General features: G+C 28.8%; 1 protein-coding gene and 1 long non-coding RNA gene across 5 annotated transcripts in view; one reads left to right on the top strand and one right to left on the bottom strand.

The window, feature by feature from the left end:
• LOC119602428 overlaps positions 1-23,308 on the bottom strand; it is a 76,924-nt gene extending 53,616 nt beyond the window's left edge. The window contains exons 1-2 of the long non-coding RNA XR_005231345.1: positions 22,631-23,308; positions 20,000-20,115 (exon numbers count right to left, since the gene is read on the bottom strand). This is a non-coding gene — a long non-coding RNA (uncharacterized LOC119602428). The remainder of the gene's footprint in view (positions 1-19,999; positions 20,116-22,630) is intronic.
• The window catches only part of LOC119602427, a 136,298-nt gene that overhangs the window by 57,622 nt on the left and 52,087 nt on the right, over positions 1-26,589 (top strand). The window lies entirely within an intron of this gene.

The raw sequence follows: 26,589 nt of genomic DNA on the forward strand, positions 1-26,589 counted from the left end.
TTTTTTGGAAGTAATAGACGGGACATATCTAAGTTGTCGGCAGACTAGACAGACAGGTAGACATGCTAGTCACCTTGAGCTCCCCTTTAATGAATATTTTAGCAGTTGTAATGACAGAGAGAAAGAAGAAACGATCTTCCACCTATTCTATGATAGGCCGGTCTTAACTGTCAAGAGACAAATGTTTAAATGATACGGAAAACAATCTATTTAAAATTTTTGTAAATCTCGATGTTGTGCTTATATGGAACCGTCAACTCTCCAATCTACTAAAAAAACTACTGATTGATTTACTGAGACATAATAATTTTCATATACTTCGTTCAGAATAGATTATGCGATTTAGAATTTCTAACCTTCATAGTTAAGTTTAACTAAACTACAACTTAAACCGACAATTTCCAACTGGGCCCCCCTAAAAGAAAATTATAACATTCTTCTCGAGGCGTTTGTTATTATTATTTATTTTTACTTTAATACTTATTACACTTTTATTTAAACAATTATTATTAATTTTTGTTGTTTTTCTTCCGCTATTTTCATTCATTGTTTTCTTCTTCAAACAATTAAAAAAAAAGTTGTACAAAATTTTTGTTAAACATAATTAACACGCATATTTTTCATTTCAGTTAAAAAAAAAATTTTGTTTTATTTTTTCGAAATTCATTGAATTTTGTTTGTTGTATGCCGTTTTTTTAAGGCTGTTAATTTGTTGTTTATTATTTAATACGGGTTGAAAAGAGGAGAATAAAAAACTGAACGCAAAAACACACATATACTTAAAAAAAAACTAAAAATATTAAATACAAAATTAAGTAAAAGGAAATACTTGGTCACGCCTCTGAGATGAGGTAATGAAATATAATACAACATTTTATGTTCGAAAAAAACTGCTTAAAGATGTTGAAGTTTTTTTTTTTGGCAGAAATGGAAAAAAACAACAATAACAAACTAACAAACATTATTGCAAAATCATTATCAAGTAAATTTTAATGTGTTTTTTTTTTTTTGGATTACGAAACTTTTGGGGTTTTTTAAGGTTTCTGCGTCAATTTAGAAAAAAAGCATTTATCACAAAAATTTTTAATGAACCATTTAAAAACTCTATAATAAATTATATGATATTTTGGAGAAAATACAAAAATAAAAACAAATTGGCGAATATATTTAAAATAATTAAAATATTTAGCTTAACTAAAAGTGTAATGAACCCATTAAATAAAATATAATAAAAATGGCGGTGTGTTTTAGGAAATTTGATAAGTTATTTGTTGGGACCCAAGGTGATGCGGTTTAAAAATGAAATATTTTTTAAATGAAAAGGTACTGCTTTTTAATGCTTAAAAATCTGCAGAAAAGATCTTATGTCGGATCGTAGTTTTTGTGCCCCTTTTATCAATCATTCGACCCGATAAACTTTCCATCGCTTATACACCGATAAGGTCCTGAAAATAAGCTGGATTAAGAGAGCTTTCATGAACTCAAGAAAAGATATAATCAAGGTCTAAGTTTCCTGTAATGCTAGAAGTACATGAATCAAATCAATTTATACTTTTAAAAAGGGATCGTGTTTGGGCCAGCAAAGAAGTTAACGAAATTATGTTCCGAAAAGTAAAGTCAGTCAGTTATTTAGTTAGTTAGGTAGTTAGTTAGTTAGTTAGTTAGTTAGTCAGTTAGTTAGTTAGTTAGTTAGTTAGTTAGTTAGTTAGTTAGTTAGTTAGTTTTAGTTAGTTAGTTAGTTAGTTAGTTAGTTAGTTAGTTAGTTAGTTTTAGTTTTAGTTAGTTAGTTAGTTCGTTAGTTAGTTCGTTAGTTAGTTAGTTAGTTAGTAGTTAGTTAGTTAGTTAGTTAGTTAGTTAGTTTTAGTTAGTTAGTAGTTAGTAGTTAGTTTTGTTAGTTAGTTAGTTAGTTAGTTAGTTAGTTTCGTTAGTTCGTTAGTTCTTCGTTAGTTAGTTAGTTCGTTAGTTTTTTAGTTCGTTAGTTAGTTCGTTCGTTATTTTCGTTATTAGTTAGTTAGTTTAGTTAGTTAGTGTTAGTTAGTTATTAGTTCGTTAGTTAGTTCGTTCGTTCGTTAGTTTTGTTCGTTCGTTCGTTCGTTTTTTCGTTCGTTTCTTTTCGTTTGTTCGTTTTCGTTCGTTCGTTCGTTCGTTCGTTCGTTCGTTTCGTTCGTTCTTGTTCGTTCGTTCGTTTCGTTCGTTCGTTCGTTCGTTCTTGTTCGTTCGTTAGTTCGTTTCGTTCGTTCGTTCGTTCGTTCGTTCGTTCGTTCGTTCGTTCGTTCGTTCGTTCGTTTTCGTTCGTTCTTGTTCGTTCGTTTCGTTCGTTCGTTCGTTCGTTCGTTTCGTTTCTTCGTTCGTTCGTTCGTTCGTTCGTTTTCGTTCGTTCGTTCGTTCGTTCGTTCGTTCGTTCGTTTCTTTCTTGTTCGTTCGTTCGTTCGTTCGTTTGTTTAGTTAGTTAGTGTTCGTTCGTTGTTCGTTCGTTCGTTCGTTCGTTCGTTAGTTCGTTCGTTTTTTTCGTGTTCGTTCGTTCGTTCGTTTCGTTCGTTTAGTTAGTTAGTTAGTTAGTTAGTTAGTTAGTTAGTTAGTTAGTTCGTTAGTTTAGTTAGTTAGTTTAGTTAGTTAGTTAGTTAGTTAGTTAGTAGTTAGTTAGTTAGTTAGTTAGTAGTTAGTTAGTTAGTTAGTTAGTTGAGTTAGTTAGTTAGTAGTTAGTTAGTTAGTTAGTTAGTTAGTTAGTTAGTTAGTTAGTAGTTAGTTAGTTAGTTAGTAGTTAGTTAGTTAGTTAGTTAGTTAGTTAGTTAGTTAGTTAGTTAGTGTTAGTTAGTTAGTTAGTTAGTTAGTTAGTTTAGTAGTTAGTTAGTTAGTTAGTTAGTTAGTAGTTAGTTAGTTAGTTAGTTAGTTAGTTAGTTAGTTAGTTAGTTTAGTTAGTTAGGTAGTTAGTTAGTTAGGTTAGTTAGTTAGTATGTTAGTTAGTTAGTTGTTAGTTAGTAGGTTATTCGTCCGTTGGTTGGTTAACTAGTTTGAAAGTAGGAGGTGGGAATCCCACGTCATTCGGTCTGAGAGTCCAGAACACTGTCAACTAACATACCGAACATATTTCACTGATCCTACATATTATAGGTCAAGGGTCATACTTAATATTTCAACAATATTTGATGGAAAAGTCAATTGGTCTAAAATATTTTTTTTTAAATCAATTAATCATTTTTAACGGTTGTTCTTTTTGTAAGTTAAAACCCGTATTTCAAATACAACCCAGTGACACACAAAATCTCAGCTTAATTAATATTTACAACATGTTTGTAATAAACAGTGATTTATTGATGCGATCAATTACTGAATTAAATTAAAAAAACCCACAATAATTTCTCCATTCAAACTACAGATTCTTATCGAAACGAAAAATTTGTCCTAAATATTATTGAAAGCCATCCACTGTAACATTAATATAATATTACTAACATAACATTATTAAATAATTCAAAGTTTTCCCAATAATTAAAGTTTTACATCAAATTTCGTATAAATTTATTTAGAAAAGACCTAATTGTTAGTATTTTCATTATAGAAATACAAACGTAAACAAAAATTATAGAGAATTACAAATAATTAGTACAAAATTATTAATAATAAATATTTTAACAAAAAAAAAAACAAAACATGAAATTATGTAAATTACAACATGTGTGTAATGGAGTAAAGACACAAACAAAATAGAGAGAAGAAACATAAAATATTTTATGCAAATCAATAGAATACAAACAAAAACAACAACATATTATAGGGGGGTTTCCTCAATTCTAATTCATTATTCTTTTGTAGCAAAAATACAACCAAACAACTTTTTACCCACAAATGTTATGTTTTTGTATGTTTGAATGAATTCAAAAATGTTTATGCATAAATAGAACGACGAAGAACATATTGTGTGGACTAATTAATACTTTTATGTTATGAAAAATGAAAGGGAAAAACAACAAAAAGTTATAAACAACAACAACAGCAGCAAATATACAAAACAATGCATACTTTTGCATAATTTACAAAAAAAAATACGTTCTCTAAAAAGTATATACGTAGCATAAAAATGTGTAAAACGTTTAGGGCAAACTACCCTTAAATTCGCTTTATTTTTGTTGCGTTTATTCTTAAATACACCTGAAGATAACAAGACATAAAAGAAATGAACTTAAATATTATTAATGTATTGTTAAAGTTTAAATGACTGACATTTCAAACAAATTATAGAGACATATTTAGTAGTAGACTGTAATTTATAAATATGCCTGACTACTGCATTTATATTTTTCTAATCAAGCAGTGGGCAAGTTGAGGCACGTGGTGGAAGAAAGGTTGTAAAATGGAATTTGTGATAAAATTTCAAAGTTTTATCAGCGATCATGTATATAGTCAGAATTTTTTTCATAAATTTCATTCGATTTGTTAATGTTAAGGAATTTTGAGAGTTTATTAAAATTTCACAAGTTTGTCTAAGTAAAAAAGAGTATAATTTCGATCTTAATATCCTTAAATATGGAAAACGTCATCCTTGATCAGCCCTTCAATAATATTTAGGCAAATCTTCGGCTTTTATGTTTTGACATCTAACTGTATAGTTTGCTTAACGATGATCGGTTTCTTTCCTGCATTCTACAAATTACTAGAGTATCATGCCCATAGTGATCTATAATCAAGCTTACAATTATCGTTAGACTGGACTGTAGTTTATAAAGCATTTAGAAATATCAGCCGTTTACAAAGTTCCCTTACATCCTACAAAATACCAGATTCCAGCGATGCCTGATCACGCCTTTTATGATCTCATCTTTAATGATCTTTGGGCAGCAACTGTCCAGTTAAGTCCATTAATCTCCTGATATCTAACATACATGTCTTTTTGTTGGTGATCGCTTTAGGAAATACAATAATCCATTTTTTTAGTAATAAATAGAAATAACTTATCAGTGGCCTTATTTTGGAGATACGGTCTAGACTACTTTACCCTAATCGGCCTGCAATATCTATGATCAATTTGTGTAGTAGGAAAACAGTAGTACTTAGAAGAAAGTGACTTCTTATCATACCAATGAAGTAAATGGGTGACACACCCTTGTTCAATTCTTAAATGATCTTCGGGATAAGTATTTGTCATGTTTGGTCTAGAAAGAATTTGTCAAGAATGATAATTTATGTAGCAGTCATTAGCTCAGTTGTGCAAATATAAAAAATCGATCTATGTATTAAAAAGATGCACCCTTAGCTCAAAGTCAAGATTAATTTTCCGTGTGATCTCAAATTTTTGCGGAAGATCTCAAATCATTCTTTAGACATTGAGATTAATCAAACAAAATAGTAAAAACGATAACGTTCATGTCTTAATTTACACGATCATATAGAAGGATCTCTGTGAGAATGTAAGATCAGTAAGAGGTAGATACTTTATTTTAATAGAGATTAACCAACCAAAATAGTAAAAACGATAATGTTCATATCTTAACTTAGACGATCATACAGATGGATCTCTGTGAGAATATAAGATCAGTAAGAGGTAGATTATTTAAACGAGATATCTAGTTAGCTATCTCTATGATAATATAACAGTAGCTGTGACTGATCGGTGATCTCATAAATTACACCTTCCACTGAAGCATATTTTTCAAGACGATTTTTTTAGACGATCATACACAAGGATCGCGCATTTCCAAAGACATATAGTTCTACAAATATTATTATTTTTTTTTGCAATAAACAGTAGCAGTAACTGATCAGTGATCTTAAAAATTACACCTTCCACTCAAGCTTATTTCTCAAGACGATTTTTTTTAGGCGATCATACACAAGGATCACAGAATATCTCAGATCATTCATATAGACATTGAGATTAATCAACCAAAATTTAGACGATCATACAGAAGGATCTTTGTGAGAATGTAAGATCAGTAAGAGGTAGATAATTTAAACGAGATATCTAGTTAGCTATCTCTATGATAAGATAACAGTAGCTGTGACTGATCGCTGATCTCAAAAATTACTCCTTTAACTCAAACTTCAACTGAAGCTTATTTTTCAAGACGATTTTTTTAGACGATCATACACAAAGATCATGGAAGATCTCAAATCATTCATATAGACATTGGGATTAATCAATCAAAATAGTAAAAACGATAACGTTCATGTCTTAACTTAGGCGATCATATAGAAGGATCACTGAGAGAATATACGATCAGTAAGAGGAAGATAATTTAAACATGATAACTAGTTAGTTATATCTATGATAAGATAACTAACTGTGTTAGAAAAGAAAAAATTGAATTGTTTGAAGAAATTGGAACTGTCAACGGGGTTTGATAATGAAAAATTAAATAAAATCCAACTCCTACATATCAGGAAATTATAAAAAAAACTAAATAAAACCTTTAATTAAAATGTTATACAAAATTATCAAACTGTAATAAATCACCTATAATGACCATAAACCAAACTCTAAATTAAAATTAATATAAATTACCATGATTTAAAGTGGCACCCACTTACAACCAAGGTTTCACTTTTCACATTTCAATTTTTTATTACAGCTTTAATTCTTTTCTTTCTCTTTTTTTTTGGTTTGTTTGCAAAGACTTTTTGTTTCAATGGTGTAAATTGCACCTTAGTTTCATGTGGGTTTTGTCATTCATCACGTTTTACACTATAAAAATAGAGAGAAAGAAAAAACATAAATAACAACACGAAATAAACAACAAAAAATTGGGTCTGTAAAACACAGTACATTTAACGTTTTTTTTTTTTTTTTTTTTTGAGTTTTAATGGGAAATTTAGTTCCATTTGGTTAATTTGTAGATTGTTGTAACTATAACAGAGCAGCAACAACGAAAATAACACGAAATTTAAAAAAACAGAAACAAACTGACGAAACAATTTTAATTGCTAGGAAAAGAAATCTGTTGCAAGCAGCAGCAACAATAACAAATATTAAGGTGTTTATGACGTTTTTTTCTCTTATAAACAAATTTAACTTAAATGTAACGTTTTTTTCTAATTTGAAAAAAAGAAATTTAAGTTTTTTAATTTAAAATGTGGAAATAAACATATTTTTATTTTTGTGGGTGGATAACGACTATTATAACGTATATTTCATTTCGTTACATTTTTTTGGCTTGAAAGGTGTTATGCAGAGTTTCGTAGATTTTATCTAGATCTTTGCAACTTCTCTTTTTTTACTCGTATTATTACTTGTTCATAATTTTCTAAGTACTTTTTTTTTATTTCATTTTTCTTGTCAGAGAAAAAACTGAAACTTCCTCTAGGGATTTTGCGATATGGAATGAAAAACACAAACATGAAAACATGAAATATGGTTGCATTTATTTGGCACTCAAGTGGGCTCTTTGTTAAAATACACAGTGAGCCAAGTAAGTAGACAAACAGACTGCTACGACTGTCTGTCTGTCTCTATATCTGTCCATGCGTCCGTCTTTCCGTTGGTCGGTGGGGTCGATTGTTGAAATAAAAGGAAAAAACTTAAACAAATGAACATTATAATCATTTAATATGAGTAAACACACCAACCATCCACCAAACACAATATATTGTCTTCATTATTATCAACAGCAAAGTTTTTTTTTATCAAGATATTGTTTTTTCAGTTATTATTGTTGCAACACCTTTGTATGCAAAGTAGTTTAGTTTCTTTATTTCTTTCGATATAGTAAGAGAAATACTCTACTAAACGTATATGTGATTGTTTATGATTGTTTACGTCTGCTTTTTAATTTTTTTCGTTTCCAAAAAAAGTGCGTGTTGCACGTAGATTTTCTTGAGTGTTTGCCACTATTGTGTTGCCTGTTTTGGCGCAAGTTTTGTGTAAACACCACATGCTCATTTTGACTTTAACTTAAGTATTTTTTTTACTTTATTTTTCTTTCTTTCCTCCTTCCAATCTCTGCCTCTCACCACACGAATAAAATCCCAATTTTAATGCTGAACAATGAATGATTCACAGTGAAAAAAAATCGAAAGAAAGCAAAAATAACTAAAACTTAAATGACGACAAAACTTCCCTCTTGAATGTGAAATTATTAAGGAGGTTCAAAAGTTATTTCTCTTTATTAGCAAAACATTTCTCTACAATGTAGAGTCTACATTCCTTAATTTAAGAGAATTTTGGATAAATTCTCTATTGAAGAAAATTTTTCTCTTTTTATAGAAAATTTAAAAAAAAAATCACTTTTTATATAAAATTTTTGAAGAATTGCTCTTTTTATAGAATTTTTTTGTAAAATTCTCTTTTTTATAGAAAAATTTGAAAAAATTCTCTTTTTAAAGAAATTTTTTTAAAAAGTTCTCTTTTTATAGAAAATTTTTAAATAAATTCTCTCTTTATAGAAAATTTTTGAAAAAATTCTCTTTTTATAGAAAATGTATGAAAAAATTTCACTTTTTATATAAAATTTTTGAAAATTTCTCCTTTATTTATAGAAAATTTTTGAAAAAATTTCTCCTTTATTTATAGAAAATTTTTCAAAAAATTCTCTTTTTATAGAAAATTTCGAGAAAATTCTCTTTTTATAGAAAATTTTCGAGAAAATTCTCTTTTTATAGAAAATTTTCGAGAAAATTCTCTTTTTATAGAAAATTTTCGAGAAAATTCTTTTTTTATAGAAAATTTTCGAGAAAATTCTCTTTTTATAGAAAATTTTCGAGAAAATTCTCTTTTTATAGAAAATTTTCAAGAAAATTCTCTTTTTATAGAAAATTTTCAAGAAAATTCTCTTTTTATAGAAAATTTTCAAGAAAATTCTCTTTTTATAGAAAATTTTCGAGAAAATTCTCTTTTTATAGAAAATTTTCGAGAAAAATATCTTTTTATAGAAAATTTTCGAGAAAATTCTCTTTTTATAGAAAATTTTCGAGAAAATTCTCTTTTTATAGAAAATTTTGGAGAAAATTCTCTTTTTATAGAAAATTTTCGAGAAAACTCTCTTTTTATAGAAAATTTTCGAGAAAATTCTCTTTTTATAGAAAATTTTCGAGAAAATTCTCTTTTTATAGAAAATTTTCGAGAAAATTCTCTTTTTATAGAAAATTTTCGAGAAAATTCTCTTTTTATAGAAAATTTTCGAGAAAATTCTCTTTTTATAGAAAATTTTCGAGAAAATTCTCTTTTTATAGAAAATTTTCGAGAAAATTCTCTTTTTATAGAAAATTTTCGAGAAAATTCTCTTTTTATAGAAAATTTTCGAGAAAATTCTCTTTTTATAGAAAATTTTCGAGAAAATTCTCTTTTTATAGAAAATTTTCGAGAAAATTCTCTTTTTATAGAAAATTTTCGAGAAAATTCTCTTTTTATAGAAAATTTTCGAGAAAATTCTCCTTTTATAGAAAATTTTCGAGAAAATTCTATTTTTATAGAAAATTTTCGAGAAAATTCTCTTTTTCTATCTTATAGAAAACTTTTGAAAAAATTCCCTTTCTATAGAAAATTTTTGAAAAAATTCCCTCTCTATAGTAAATTTTTGGAAAAATTATCTTTTTACAGAAAATTTTCGCAAAATTTCTCTTTTTATAGAACGTTTTCACAAAATTTCTTTTCTTATAGATAATTTTCGAAAAAGTTTTCATTTTATAGAAAATTTTGCAAAATTTTTTTTTTAAAGATTTTTTTGAAATTTTTAAAAATGTTGTAGAAAATGTTTCTTTTTAGAATGACCCCTCTAATAATAACATCAAAAACATATTCGCATGTTAATATTCATGATTTCTTATAAAAAATGCAAAACTTATTCGGAACTAAACAGGAAGTTTTTCTCATTGAAAAAGTTTTTGTTTTCCTCTCCGACCAAGCGAAGGGAAAATATAAAAGGAAATAAATAAAAAAAAAAAAATTAAAATAATTTGCGTTTTATTTTAGCAATTTCAAATCAAGAAACTAAACAACAAACACATTTATATAAACTTTTTTAAAATACATCATGAACACCAGTAAACTAAACTTTCAAAGTCTTGCAATTGAAAAAAAAACAGAAGAGGGTTTGCAAATAAGGTTGGGAGAAGAAAAAAAAAACACAGCGGGTATTCCCTAAGTAAATTGAACTACAGAGGCCGGAAAATAAAAAACCTCCCTCCCTAAAGATCTTCATTGTTTAAATATACCAATTTTCCTTAACTTGACACACAACACATGACACTCGATTCACAATTGAATTGTTAGTTAAATATGTATGAAAACTGTTTTCTGTTGTTGTTGTTGTTGTTTATCTCCAAGGAATATTTAAACAAGTCATGACATTTACAACAAATATTGATTTAGGACAGATGTTTAGTTTAAACATAAAAAACGATTAAAGAAATGAATGAATAAAATATTGTATTGTTTATATGAAGATATGTAAATAATAGTTTTGTTTAAATATACTAAACTCCCTATAAATCATTGTTTAAATAATATCATTCCTATTACTTTTACATATTTAAATATTCGTTTAAACATGTGCGCCTTGAGTGTTTGTGTTTTGTAAAATGTCAAGTTTAAATATCATTTTCATGATCATTGTTAAACGTCAGAGAAAAAAAAACAAAAATCTATCTACAGATTAACTTTAAACGCCCACTGTTGTTTCAAGTTGTTAGTTTTTTTGTATTTCAATTATTTTTTTTTTTTTTTCTTTATTTTTGTGTTAAATCTCTATTCTTGATAATTAATCATGTTTTTTGTTGGTACTCTACCTCAGGGAGTTGGTGTTCTAAGAGAGAGAGTGGTTGTCATCAATATTGTAACATATCTGAGAATTGATTAGATGATTTTTCAGCATCCAACTGAACTATTTTTCATTATCAAATCAGTGGAAATAATGTTTTTCCTTGAGTTGATCCTAATCGAATCGATCGTACTCAAATAATGTTCTACGATCGGGTAATATCTCACTCCAAATGCTACAATCGATATCTGCATAAATTGATCATCACTATGGATTCCTGTCAGTTGTGAAGTTTGGTATGATTAGTTATCTGTCATTAGGATCTACATGATTCTTGATCTAATTCTACGATCCAGTAATATCTCTCTTATTGATTCTGTCTCTCGCGGAATGCTGATTAACAACAGGCTTAAGATCCGTAATTTCAAAGTAATGTATGCAAAGTTCTCTATCTCTAGAACTCACTTAATTATGGTCAGTTTAAAGATCATTAATCCAACAACTCCACGGATCAGGTCCTATTGAAGATCATTGATCGATCAACTTTGCGAACGAGCTGTATTATAAGCGAAATACTAAAGTAGTTATGATCTTTAACAGAGATCTGGACACGATTATGCAAACACAATACGAACTTTAAAAAATAAACAACAACGTCTAATTTTACTCTCTTTTAAAGCATTCTCTTTCTAAACATCATAGACCTACCTATGTTAAAGAGTTTGTCACTTGAATCATTAAAAATTTTAAATCTGGAAAATTGTCTGATAATAATTTGAATCAATTTGCTTTTCATTAGATCTACCAGAACCCGTTTTTTTGGTCTTTTAAATTAAATGTTAATCTTTAAAACCGGTAACTTATGTCTGATACCCTATAAATCTTCCAATAATCTTAATGATATACCAACACTGTAAATAAAGAAAAAGAGTTCATTTTACAAGTCGTCTAACACTTCACTCCATTTGACTATTAATAGTCATTTTATTTCCATAACAAATATCTAGTTATTTTTTTGTTTTTGTAACAAGCTCCATGTATGACTTCTAAACTGATGTTTGGGTTGTATTTACGTTTTAATCTCTGTTTTTTTTATTATTATTTTTTTTTTCTAAAAACTTCAAACTACAATTTAAATTACAGTTCCTTTGACACGACAACAACAATAAGTAGTTGTTATTTGTGTGGTGTATTTTAAAGTGATTTATTTTAATGTTGTCATAAAATTTGTTTTATGTGATTGATTTCATCGAAACAATAAAAAGTCGAGAAAGAAAGAGAGAGAGACAATTGAAATCGATAATAGTTTTAATGGGCCAGAAATGAATAAATTTAACCCATTATGGTGGGTATAGTTAAAAGGGCTGATGTATAAGATATTGATGATTTAAAATTTAAACACGGTAATAGGTTTAGTACCTATAGTAAAATATGTTAAAAGTTTTGGGGTATTAGCTTTTCAAGATGGCTGAGTAGGTAAGGTTAGTACGATCATACATTTGGGTTACTTATTTAAACGTTTAAGTTTTACTTTAGCGCAAATGGACAAGCTTGCGCGTCGATATTATAAAAGTGCTCTTTTTGAAAGGACTTGCACAATTTGAACTGCTTCTAGATACTTGTTTTACAACTTTTGAACGTTATCTTAGTGTTAGTGTTAGTGTTTGAACGTTATGTTACTGTTTGGTGGAGTCTAAGACTAAATAAGTTATCACCTCACTGGTAGCCAGAGTTCCTTATCTCAACTTATCGTTGTGAGAACTAGACCACAAAACTTGTCCTGTTCTGGTTGTTGATGAGGTTATGGTAGAGACCCAAATCGCGAGTAAAATATATTGCTTAAAGGCCTGTTGTATAGGCTGCTTATACTACGGTGCAAGCCTCTCGGTGCCTCTGTTGCTGTGGATATGCGACTACTGTCGAGGAATGCATTAAAGTTGGTAGAGCTTGCGTAGTGGTTAGCTGTTCTCAGGGCATTTTGGATCGCTGGTCAGCTTCTAAGCTGATTTTTGTTGAAATATTGTATAAGTTTCGCATTCATCGGTTTGATATTATCGGTGTATATCAGGGTTGCTTTATTGACTTTTGCCATATTTCGGGTTATCAAACATGACTCTAGGTGTTGTTACCGAATCAGCAGGTGTCGAAGCTTTGCAATTCCTTTTATTGTCTGTCAACTGCAAGAAGGATCATCGCAGAGAGGCTAAATGCTTTGAGCAAAGTGATTGTAAATGGACCATCAGATCCATGTACAAAGATTGTCACCTGAGTCCACTTAGAAAATCACTCAGGATTGCTATTAAGTATGTTAATACTGAAATGATTGCCTATCATTCCACAGCAAATATGTCTCTAGCTGTTGTCGACTCAAGAGGAGCTTCACAGGTGTGTGAGGTTAACTCCAATAATTGAGTAGGATCACAGCAAAGAGATTTGCTCGATCACTTGATCGTCAAAACCATATAAAGAGACTGCTAAGTGAGTGATCTTAACAAGACACTCAGGAGCGTTATTAGTTTGTGTCTATTCCACTCTCTGTCTAAAAGTCCAAAGTGGTCAAGGCACAAACTCACGTAAAGCTGTTCATGTAAATATCTGTGTTTGCCTGGACGATTTAAAAATGTTTAAAAAAGTGCTAATTTGTTATAGTTTCGCAAATTGCTAGTTTTTAACATTTCATCAAGGCTTTCAATTATTGTAACAAGATATTTTTTATCCTTGATGTTATACCATTATTCCATACTTGTTTCAATTACAGTTCTAAATAAATTTTAAAACAAATTGACAAAATTGATTTGAAAACTTTTCGATTAAAATAAACTAACAACCAACAAATATAATAAGAGAAACAACAAGAAAACTTCATTGAAAACTCTTAAAGTTTTGCAAATAACATTTCAATGAAAATTGCCCAAAAAGCGTAAAAGGTCATATTTAAAAGAAATTAGTTTGTTCTAATTTATTGTAAAATATTAGAAAACTTCTTTCTAGCAATACTGTTAGTAAAAGTTCAATAGTTCAAGGTTTTGAAAAAAAAAAAAAAATATATTTAAATTATTCGAATAAAATGGAATTTTTGTATTTTATTAGAAACCAGTAGTTTGCAAATTCCCTTTACAAGAATAAAACAATTTATATGACTTCCATTAAAACTAACAGCTGTTTAGGGGAAATGACATCATTTTGAAGATAAAAATGAAATGCATTTTGTTAGAATAAAGAAATTTAGCTTGGACAAAGAACACATTTTTCCAGACAGATGCCAAACGATAGTAGAATTATAATCAAAAAGTTCAATGACAAACAGCACGACAAATAGCAAACAGAAAATCGATACAAACATAAATTAGTCGTCACTAATAATAATCAAAAAAAAAAAGGGTTGCATTTCAACAAATAATCTAACAAAGTCATAGACCCACAAAAACAATATCAAGATGCCAATTTTATGATAAACCTACAACCACAAAATATGTATCTTGTTGTTGAAAATTTATAGTTTAAAGCAACACATCAAACCGTACCAAAAAGCCATTAATTTAGCCAAAATCTTGATACAATTATCAGCAGCAGCAATAGAAAATAAAACTTCCATATACTACAAGTCAAATGTACAATCATTTAAAAATACATTCTAATAATAATATTTGGAAATAAATTACGAAGAAAAAACATAAACATTTAAAATTGTACTTAAAATAAAATTAATTATGGAACTGCGGTCATTTATTGTAAAGAAGCCATATATCAAATGACTATCTTGATAATTTATTAATTTAGTAATAAAAAAAAAAAAACAAGAAGAGAAAGAAAAAATCGAAGCATACAAAACATAAACTGCAACATGCAGTTAAGGCAGCAGCAGTAATAACATATTTATGTACATATATCTATAGAAAACAAAACCAAATCACTGCATGTAAAGTGTGGTTGAATTTATTAAAACTCTATACTTTGGTTTTGGGAAAGAGTTGGAGAGAAAGGGAACCCCCCCCCATTTAACACGGGTCAATGGTGGTGCAGCCACAGTCAAAGTAACAGCAGCCGTTAGTAAGTTTAGGAAATAATAGAAACTATATTATTGCTTTTTCGTAGACATTATGCTGCAGCATAATGTTGCAAGAAAGTACTTAATAAACCGCATACACACTCACGTATGCAAACGAACAAACGTATAAACATGTACAAAAAAATGTATGTTGCAGTGTCTTGTACACTTACGGTGGCTTGATTTAACAACCTAAATACGAGTAAAAATGTAAAATATGCTCAAATACGTTAAGGCACTAATAACAAATGAGCAACTGATTTACATTCATTCAGTCAGTTATTCATTTGTATTTTGCTCATTTGGAAAATTACAATGAAAATGGAAAGAAATGTTGGAAATACAAAAAAAAAACCAACTTAAAGAGGAGTCATTAGTTGAATCTCCATTAGATTAGATTGTAAATGTTGGGTGACCAGAGTTTCAGTAATACGGATGAAGGTAGATGATCTTTCTTTTAGAATTGTTCTTATTGTTTATATAGTTCAAAACTGATCTTTAGTCTAGACTATAGACTGATCTATAGTTAAGACTGTAGAATGATCTGCAGTCAACACTATAGACTGATCTACAGTTAAGACAATATATTGATCTATAGTCAAGACTATAGACTGATCTATAGTCAAGTCTATAGACTGATCTATAGTCAATACTATATACTGATCTGTAGTCAATACTGCATACTGATCTATGGTCAAGACTATATCCTGGTCATATCCATAGTCAAGACTATGGGAATCACTGATCAATAGTCAAAACTGAAATATACTCAAGACGATAGACAAACTTATACTCAAGATTATCAAATTTTCTATATTTAATACTATGGACTGATCTACAGTCAAGACTATAGACTGATTTATAGTCAAGACTATAAACTGATCTATAGTCAAGATTATAAACTAATCTATAGTCAAGACTATAGACTGATCTATAGTCAAGACTATAGACTGATCCATAGTCAAGACTATAAACTGATCCATAGTCAATATTATAGACTGATCTATAGACAAGACTATAGACTGATCTATAGTCCACACTATAGACTAATCTATAGTGAAGACTGTAGACTGATCTATAGTCAAGACTATAGACTGATCTATAGTCAAGACAATAGACTGATCTATACACAAGACTATAGATTGATGTATAGTTAAGACTATTTACTGACTTATAGTCAAGGCTATAGACTGGTCAATAGTCAAGACTATAGACTGATCTATAGTCAAGACTATTAACTGATCAATAATCGAGACTGAACTATATTCAAGACGATAGAATTTTCTATTGTTAAGACTGTAGACTAATCTGTTTCAAGACTATATACTGATCTATAGTAAAGACTATAGACTGTTCTACAGTAAAGACTATAGACTGATCTATAGTAAAGACTATAGACTGATCTATAGTCAGGACTATAAACTGATCTATAGTCAAGACTATAGACTGATCTAAAGCCAAGACTTTAGACTGATATATAGTCAAGACTGTAGACTGATCCATAGTCAAGACTATAGGCTGATCTATAGACAATACAATTGACTGATCTATAGTCATGACTATATACTGATCTATAGTCAAGATAATAGACTGATCAATTGTCAAGAGTATAGACTGATCTATAGACAATACAATTGACTGATCTATAGCCATGACTATATACTGATCAATTGTCAAGACTATAGACTGATCTATAGTCAAGACTATAGACTGATCTATAGTCAATTATAGAGCGATCAATAGTCAAGACTATAGACTGATCAATAGTCAAGACTATAGACTGATCTATAGTTAAGTCTGTAGACTGATCTATAATCAAGACTATAAACTGATCAATAGACTGATCTATAGTCAATAGACTGATCTATATCCATAGTCTGATCGTATCCATAGTCAAGACTATGGGAGCGTCCAGAATTACAGACAGACGTTATGAAACACTTTTATGGTAAACGATATCTTTAATTACCAAACCTGTTCTTAGACAACACCATGGTAGGCAGTATGGATACAAAATAGTGCCGATCTTACGAGGTGTACTATGAAACCTCTGAGATTATGCTTTGTTACATTGATGTATACGGATTGTGAAAGTGTAGTGGCCCAATATAACAAAAATTTTTCTAATTAAAGTATTTGAATACTCAGCAAATATGAAAATTAGCATGATACAGATCCTAAGTCAAAATGGTTGAAGTTTAAGACTACTTAAAAAAGCCATGGGTTTCAGAATGTTAACGAAATATGTATAAAAACAAGTCATTCAAAATCTAAAATACAAACATTGGTCACCTTACCAAAAAAAAGATTCCCTAGCTAAACACTTTTAACTACATCAACCATCAAACAATCTTAGAAATACATACATCTATTACATCTACTATAAAAAGTACAAAATAGACAACACAACCTAAACGTAGTACAACTGATATGCATGTAATTATAGTACAATTTACTTGCGTTATAGTTATACTATGTATTTAAACGAGCCGAAACAAAGTCAAAAACCATATTACAACAACTTGGAAAAAACACACATAGACACGAACAACAGCAACAAATAATATAAAAAATAGGTCGCAACAATTGCCGCACTATCGATTTTTAATAATATACAACAACAACAAAAAAGACACAGTTTTAATGTATAGTGTGTGGTAAGAAAGAAAGAAAAAACACACATTAAATAAGTACTTACAAAATAATAAAAAAGAAAAAATAAAAAACAAATAATTTAAGAAGATGTATAGTAGTAGCAAAGTACTTTTCATCGATTACAATACAAAAGATATACATACTCGTAGATACTTAGATACACGCTTCATAAATACTCGTATCAATAAATGTATGAATGAATGAATACAGTAATGAATAAGGGGCCTATGTAAGGCTGAATGAAACTTGAAGTCTTTAATTTTTTTGTAATAAAAAACCACCAAATATGAAAGTTTATAATAATTTTTTGTATCTATTTTTAACACAGATTTAAAAACTGAAATTAAAAATAAATTTGTGTTAAATGCCACCAAAGGGAATTAAAATGAGCACAGTTTCATTTCAGTGTAAACCAAAATTCTCATTAATATAGTATGTATGTTTTAAAGATAGACAGACATATTTATTTGTTTTGTTTAAATGTAACGAAATACATGAAGTGTAAATGATTATTTTGATTATTTTTTGGAAAAAATTTTCCAAATTTATATAAAATTTAATCTGTTTGCAGAGCTAGTACTTACATAAAGAAATGTTTGGGCTTTGAATAACATTTAATATGAAATCGAAAAAGCCCATAGTCATCATATTTATTCAATTGTCAACAATGTAACGAGAGATGTAATCAATGGAAGTTAGAGTGTAACGAATTTGAAAAGCACTTCCTAATGAAATAAAGTTTTTGTACCAAGCTTAGTTTCCTGTAGAGAAATCTATAGTAAAGACTATAAACTAATCTATTGTTAAGACCATAAACTGATCTTTAGTCAAGACTATAGATAGATCTATAGTCAAGGCTATAGCAGATCTATAGTCAAGGCTATAGCAGATCTATAGTCAAGGCTATAGACTGATCTATAGTCATGCCTAGACTAATCTATATTCAAGAATATAGACTGATCTTTAGTCAAGACTATGGACTAGTCTTTAGTCAAGACTATAAACCGATCTATGGTCAGGACTATAAACGGATCTATAGTCGAGACTAAGACTGATCTGTAGTCAAGACTAGAGACTGATCTATATTCAAGACTATAGACTGATATATAGTCAAGACCACAAACTGATCTATAGTCAAGACCACAAATTGATCAATAGTTATGACTATAGATTTAACTAAAGACTGATCTATAGTCAAAACTCAAGACTAATCTATAGTCAAGAATATAGAATGATATATAGTCAAAACAATAGACTGATCTATAGTCAAGAATATAGACTGATCTTTAGAAAAGATTATAGACTGATCTATAGTCAAGACTAAAGACTGATCTATAGTCAAAACTCAAGACTAATCTATAGTCAAGACTATATACTGATCTATATTCAAGACTATAGACTGATCTATAGTCAAGAATATAGACTGATCTTTAGAAAAGATTATAGACTGATCTATAGTCAAGACTATAAACTGATCTACATTCCTGACTGTAGACAGACTATAGACTGATCTATTATTAAGAATATATACTGATCTGTAGTCAAGACTATAGACTAATCAATAGGCAAGACTTTAGACTAATCTGTGCTCAAAATTATAGATTGATCTACAGCCAAGACTGATATATAGTCAAGACTACAAACTGATCTATATTCAAGGCTATAGACTGATCTATATTCATGGCTATAGACTGATATATAGTCAAGACTATAGACTGATCTATAATCAAGACTATAGACTGATCTATAGTCAAGACTAGAGACTGATCTATATTCAAGACTATAGACTGATATATAGTCAAGACCACAAACTGATCTATAGTCAAGACCACAAATTGATCAATAGTTATGACTATAGATTTAACTAAAGTGTAATGTGTTTCTTTCCCTGTTACTTACACCCTGACAAACTTAAATACTTTTCTCTCTTTGTTTCCGAATAATAGACAAAAAGACCGAAACAACTAAGTTTCATTCACTAAAAATTGTGAATAACAAATAATATTTAAAATAAACACAAACATAACTGAAACTTTTACTATTATTTTAAACAATTACACTCAATGTCAGTTACATAAAGTCAATGTTTTTTAATTGTCACTTTTAGAAACGTCAATTTTAGTATTTGTTTTATTATTATCTACTACCGCAATACAATATTGTTTATGAGTTTTAGTTGAGTGTATTAAAACGCTGCGCATACTATATGACATTATGTGGGTATTTTATGAAATGAAAAGAAAAAGAAACAATTGTCATTATAAACATTTTAAATATAATTACCATAATAAACAATAATTATGTCTGTCACAGTGGCATAATGAGATTTTATATAATTATATTATGAAAAAGGCACCCTATAGTGAGGAGATATTTTGAAAATATTGGTGAGATTTGAAATTAGAAAATGGGAACAAGTTTGAAACGATTTTCAATGTATTTAAAATAAGTACAAATTGTTATTGCTTAAACAAATCAAGTACAATATTTATTAATTTAGGTATAGCCAAATAAAAATTCATCGACATAATTTTCATTTTATTTATTAAATAAAATTATTAAATTTAAGCAATGAAATAATAATAAACGAAATTTTCTTTTCACTTACCTAATTTCCTTTGTTCAAACATTTCCTATGACGCAAAATTTTATTAAGTTATTGCTAAATAATTTTGCAATTCTTAACAATTCTAAATAAAATATTCATTTGAAATACAAACACACCTAAAAATAAAAAATAAAAATTATATTTTCACACATTTAAAATTGTTTGTAAACAAAATATCATTATCATCGTAATCACTTTTGATTTCCCTGTAAATAAAGAATGCTCATCTAAAACAATCACTTAAATTGTTCTCTTTTTGGAAAAGATAAAAACAAACAAAAACTAATGCTAAAAAAATAGTACGCAAAAGGGAACTTAGAAAGTACCGTTACAAAGAATTCAATCAATGGAAGTAAGAAAAAATCAAAACTATAGACTGTTCTATAGCCAACAGTTTAGAGAATTCTATAGTCAAGACTATAGAGTCTAGACTATCCTATAGTTAAGACTATTCTATAGTCAAGACTATAGACTATTCTATAGTCAAGACTATAGACTATTCTATAGTCAAGACTATAGACTATTCTATAGTCAAGACTATAGACTATTCTATAGTCAAGACTATAGACTATGCTACAGTCAAGACTATAGACTATTCTATAGTCAAGACTATAGACTATTCTATAGTCAAGACTATAGACTATTCTATAGTCAAGACTATAGACTATTCTATAGTCAAGACAAAAGACTATTCTATAGTCAAGACCATAGACTATTCTATAGTCAAGACCATAGACTATTCTATAGTCAAGACTATAGACTATTCTATAGTCAAGACTATAGACTATTCTATAGTCTAGACTATAGACTATTCTATAGTCAAGACAATAGACTATTCCATAGTCAAGGTTATAGACTATTCCATAGTCAAGGTTATAGACTATTCTACAGTCAAGACTATAGACTATTCTATAGTCAAGACTATAGACTATTCTACAGTCAACACTATAGACTATTCCATAGTCAAGACAATAGACTATTCTATAGTCAAGACAATAGACTATTCCATAGTCAAGGTTATAGACCATTCCATAGTCAAGGTTATAGACTATTCCATAGTCAAGGCTGTAGACTATTCTATAGTCAAGGCTATAGACTATTCTATAGTCAAGACTATAGACTATTCTATAGTCAACACTAACTATTCTATAGTCAAGACTATAGACTATTCTATAGTCAAGATTATAGACTATTCTATAGTCAAGATTATAGACTATTCTATAGTCAAGACTATAGACTATTCTATAGTCAAGACCATAGACTATTCTATAGTCAAGACTATAGACTATTCTATAGTCAAGACTATAGACTATTCTATAGTCAAGACTATAGACTATTCTATAGTCAAGACTATAGACTATTCTATAGTCAAGACTATAGACTATTCTATAGTCAAGACTATAGACTATTCTATAGTCAAGACTATAGAGTATTCTATAGTCAAGACTATAGACTATTCTATAGTCAAGACTATAGACTATTCTATAGTCAAGACTATAGACTATTATAGAGTCAAGACTGTAGACTATTCTATAGTCAAGACTATAGACTATTATATAGTCAAGACTATAGACTATTCTATAGTCAAGACTATAGACTGTTCTATAGTCGAGACTATAGACTATTCTATAGTTAAGACTATAGACTATTTAATAGTCAAGACTATAGACTATTCTATAGTCAAGACTATAGACTATTCTATAGTCAAGACTATAGACTATTCTATAATCAAGACTATAGACTGTTCTATAGTCAAGACCATAGACTATTCTATAGTCAAGACCATAGACTATTCTATAGTCAAGACTATAAACTATTATAGAGTCAAGACTGTAGACTATTCTATAGTCAAGACTATAGACTATTATATAATCAAGACTATAGACTGTTCTATAGTCGAGACTATAGACTATTCTATAGTTAAGACTATAGACTATTTAATAGTCAAGACTATAGACTATTCTATAGTCAAGACTATAGACTATATTATAGTCAAGACTATAGACTATATTATAGTCAAGACTATAGACTATTCTATAGTCAAGACTATAGACTGTTCTATAATCAAGACTATAGACTGTTCTATAGTCAAGACTATAGACTATTCTATAATCAAGACTATAGACTATTCTATTCTATAGTCAAGACTATAGACTATTCTATTCTATAGTAAAGAGTATAGACTATTCTATTCTATAGTCAAGACTATAAACTATTCTATTCTATAGTCAAGACTATAGACTATTCTAGTCTATAGTCAAGACTACAGACTATTCTGTAGTCAAGACTATAGACTATTCTAAAGTCAAGGTTATAGACTATTCTATAGTCAAGCTTATAGACTATTCTACAGTCAAGACTATAGACTATTCTATAGTCAACACTATAGACTATTCTGTATTCAAAACTATATACTATTCTATAGTCAAGACTATAGACTATGCTATAGTCATGATTATAGACTATTCTATAGTCAAGATTATAGACTATTCTATAGTCAAGACTATAGTCTGTTCAATTTATATTCTATTCTATAGACTCTTCTATTGCGATGGCGATAGTCTGTCCTGTAGTCAAATACATAAAAAAAATGTCCCATTGAATTCTTAAAAATTTTGGTAAAAAACTCACATTTAAATTCTATTAAAATATTGTATAAGCGTTTATTCTGTAGTCATAATTTTATATTTTATTTTACCGACCGTACCGTTTTCCCGTTTTTAGCACTATATTTAAACACCGGCAACTCTACAACGCACTACTAACTTTTTTAACTAAACTTCAAATAAAACCAATAACATAAACACTAGTTGCATTCTTTTGTAAACAACAACACTAAACCATAAATAAACAAACAACAACACTTTTTTGCCTTTGCTTTTATTATAGAGAAGTTTTTTTTGTTCTTTTTCTTCTTTTTTGCGCTCACTTTTAGTATAATGCAAAAAACAACAATAAATATAATTCTCATCTCAAATGCAAATCAAAACAATAACAAATTTAAGACACTTCTCTATAAGGGATACATACACAAACAAACAAATAAAGAAACATGCCTAAGCAAAGGGCTTTTTTATTTGATGCTGCTTCTTTTTATTTTACTATTTTCTTTTGTTTCTTCACTTTTTTATGGAAATTTTTTAAGAAAAACTTTAATTTAACACTTAATTTTTGGAATTTTTAATAGATTTTTTATTAGATTAAACTATTAGCATAAATATTTTACTAATTTAATGGTAAAATAACACTTTAAATTAATTTATTGGGTAATTAACGACGAGCGTCACTTTTTTGCGACCAATTTTATTAATGAACGTGGGAGAACTAAATTTTTGGCAAAGTTTGCAGAGTTAACTTGGTTTGAGAGTAGTTGTTAAAGAAAGGGAAAAAGTTTGGGAATTTGTTAAAGTAAGAGATTTTAAGGAAAGTAGTTAGAAGGGATTAGAAAATGTAAGGAATGTTTGAGTTAGTTAATTAATAAGTAAGTAAGTAGTTAATTATGTAACTAGTAAGATAAGTTATGTATGTTAGTTAGTTAGTTAGTTAGTTAGTTAGTTAGTAAGTTAGTTAGTTAGTTAGTTAGTTAGTTAGTTAGTTAGTTAGTTAGTTAGTTAGTTAGTTAGTTAGTTAGTTAGTTAGTAGTTAGTTAGTTAGTTAGTTAGTTAGTTAGTTAGTTAGTTAGTTAGTTAGTTAGTTAGTTAGTTAGTTAGTTAGTAGTTAGTTAGTTAGTTAGTTAGTTAGTTAGTAGTTAGTTAGTTAGTTAGTTAGTTAGTTAGTTAGTTAGTTAGTTAGTTAGTTAGTAGTTAGTTAGTAGTTAGTTAGTTAGTTAGTTAGTAGTAGTTAGTTAGTTAGTTAGTTAGTTAGTTAGTTAGTTAGTTAGTTAGTTAGTTAGTTAGTTAGTTAGTTAGTTAGTTAGTTAGTTAGTTAGTTAGTTAGTTAGTTAGTTAGTTAGTTAGTTAGTTAGTTAGTTAGTTAGTAGTTAGTTAGTTAGTTAGTTAGTAGTTAGTTAGTTAGTTAGTAGTTAGTTAGTTAGTTAGTTAGTTAGTTAGTTAGTTAGTTTGTTAGTTAGTTAGTTAGTTCGTTAGTTTAGTTAGTTAGTTAGTTAGTTAGTTAGTTAGTTAGTTAGTTAGTTAGTTAGTTTAGTTAGTTAGTTTGTTAGTTAGTTAGTTAGTTAGTTAGTTAGTTAGTTAGTTAGTTAGTTAGTTAGTTTTAGTTAGTTAGTTAGTGTTAGTTAGTTAGTTAGTTAGTTAGTTAGTTAGTTAGTTAGTTAGTTAGTTAGTTAGTTAGTTAGTTAGTTAGTTAGTAGTTAGTTAGTTAGTTAGTTAGTTAGTTAGTTAGTTAGTAGTTAGTTAGTTAGTTAGTTGTTAGTTAGTTAGTTAGTTAGTTAGTTAGTTAGTTAGTTAGTTAGTTAGTTAGTTAGTTAGTTACTTAGTTAGTTACTTAGTTAGTTAGTTAGTTAGTTAGTTAGTTAGTTAGTTAGTTAGTTAGTTAGTTAGTTAGTTAGTTAGTTAGTTAGTTAGTTAGTTAGTTAGTTAGTTAGTTAGTTAGTTAGTTAGTTAGTTAGTTAGTTAGTTAGTTAGTTAGTTAGTTAGTTAGTTAGTGGACGGCAAAATATTTATTTATTATTAAATATGTAAATAATGTTTATAAATATTTGTTTTTATCTTTTATGTGTTTAATAATTTATTTTCATTTTTTGTTTATGATCATATTTAATAATAAACAAAAAAACAAAGACTAAAAACTTTATGATTATTTTCATAATTTTTTTCTAAATGAAATCTTAAGTGCACCCCCAAACAATAAAGAAAAATAAACAATCAAAAAAAAAAAAATCCAACTTCATAAATACACTTTTTTTGATTAAGAACACAGCTATATTGTAGTTCCATTATACCAACATGGAACCATAAAACAAACTCAAGTGTTTTGTTATTGTTGGTGGGCCCCACACACTTACTGCTCATAGTTCTTATTCAATTATGGCTCAAGCGCATGCTATGCCAGCTTAAAAGTTATGTCCATGTTGTGTGCAGCGGAGTAATTTACAACTGCAACCGACGACTATGACGACGAAAGAGCTCTTTTGTTGTGTTAAATTTTTGACAAATTGAATGAAAGACTCAGGAAAAGAATAGAATTGAAAATACAACCCACGTGCTCCTTTTTACGTTTAAACAAGTTGAAAAAGAATGATACATTTTGTTGTTCTTTTTATGTATATTGGATTTCATTTGTGTCTGTTTGTATGTTTTCATGGCAAAAGTAATTTAATCAAAACACCCAACTGTTGTTGTTTATGGGATTTTCCCTCAAACGGCAGGGAGTTAAAAGAGTTAAGACATAATGAGAATTGGAAATAACCAGAATAAGGAAATCTTGTCTAGTCTATTGAATAGTTTATAGTGTAGTATATAGTCTAGTCTATAGTCTCGTCTATAGTCTAGTCTATAGTCTAGTCTATAGTCTAGTCTATAGTCTAGTCTATAGTTCTAGTCTATAGTCTAGTCTATAGTCTAGTCTATAGTCTAGTCTATAGTCTAGTCTATAGTCTAGTCTATAGTCTAGTCTATATCCTAGTCTAGTCTATAGCCTAGTCTATAGTTCTAGTCTATAGTCTAGTCTATAGTCTAGTCTATAGTCTAGTCTATAGTCTAGTCTATAGTCTAGTTTATAGTCTAGTCTATAGTCTAGTCTATAGTCTAGTCTATAGTCTAGTCTATAGTCTAGTCTATAGTCTAGTCTATAGTCTAGTCTATAGTCTAGTCTATAGTCTAGTCTATAGTCTAGTCTATAGTCTAGTCTATAGTCTAGTCTATAGTCTAGTCTATAGTCTAGTCTATAGTCTAGTCTATAGTCTAGTCTATAGTCTAGTCTATAGTCTAGTCTATAGTCTAGTCTATAGTCTAGTCTATAGTCTAGTCTATAGTCTAGTCTATAGTCTAGTCTATAGTCTAGTCTATAGTCTAGTCTATAGTCTAGTCTAGTAGGTCTAGTCTATAGTCTAGTCTATAGTCTAGTCTATAGTCTAGTCTATAGTCTAGTCTATAGTCTAGTCTATAGTCTAGTCTATAGTCTAGTCTATAGTCTAGTCTATAGTCTAGTCTATAGTCTAGTCTATAGTCTAGTCTATAGTCTAGTCTATAGTCTAGTCTATAGTCTAGTCTATAGTCTAGTCTATAGTCTAGTCTATAGTCTAGTCTATAGTCCTAGGACTCTAGTCCTAGTCTATAGTCTAGTCTATAGTCTAGTCTATAGTCTAGTCTATAGTCTAGTCTATAGTCTAGTCTATAGTCTAGTCTATAGTCTAGTCTATAGTCCTAGTCTATAGTCTAGTCTATAGTCTAGTCTATAGTCTAGTCCATAGCCTAGTCTATAGTCTAGTCTATAGTCTAGTCTATAGTCTAGTCTATAGTCTAGTCTATAGTCTAGTCTATAGTCTAGTCTATAGTCTAGTCTATAGTCTAGTCTATAGTCTAGTCTATAGTCCAGTCTATAGTCTAGTCTATAGTCTAGTCTATAGTCTAGTCTATAGTCTAGTCTATAGTCTAGTCTATAGTCTAGTCTATAGTCTAGTTTATAGTCTAGTT

The sequence above is a fragment of the Lucilia sericata genome, unplaced genomic scaffold (assembly GCF_015586225.1).
Source record: "Lucilia sericata isolate MDLA Ls3-8-SP2 unplaced genomic scaffold, ASM1558622v1 Contig000231F_arrow, whole genome shotgun sequence".
In the NCBI taxonomy this organism is placed as follows: Eukaryota; Metazoa; Arthropoda; class Insecta; order Diptera; family Calliphoridae; genus Lucilia; species Lucilia sericata.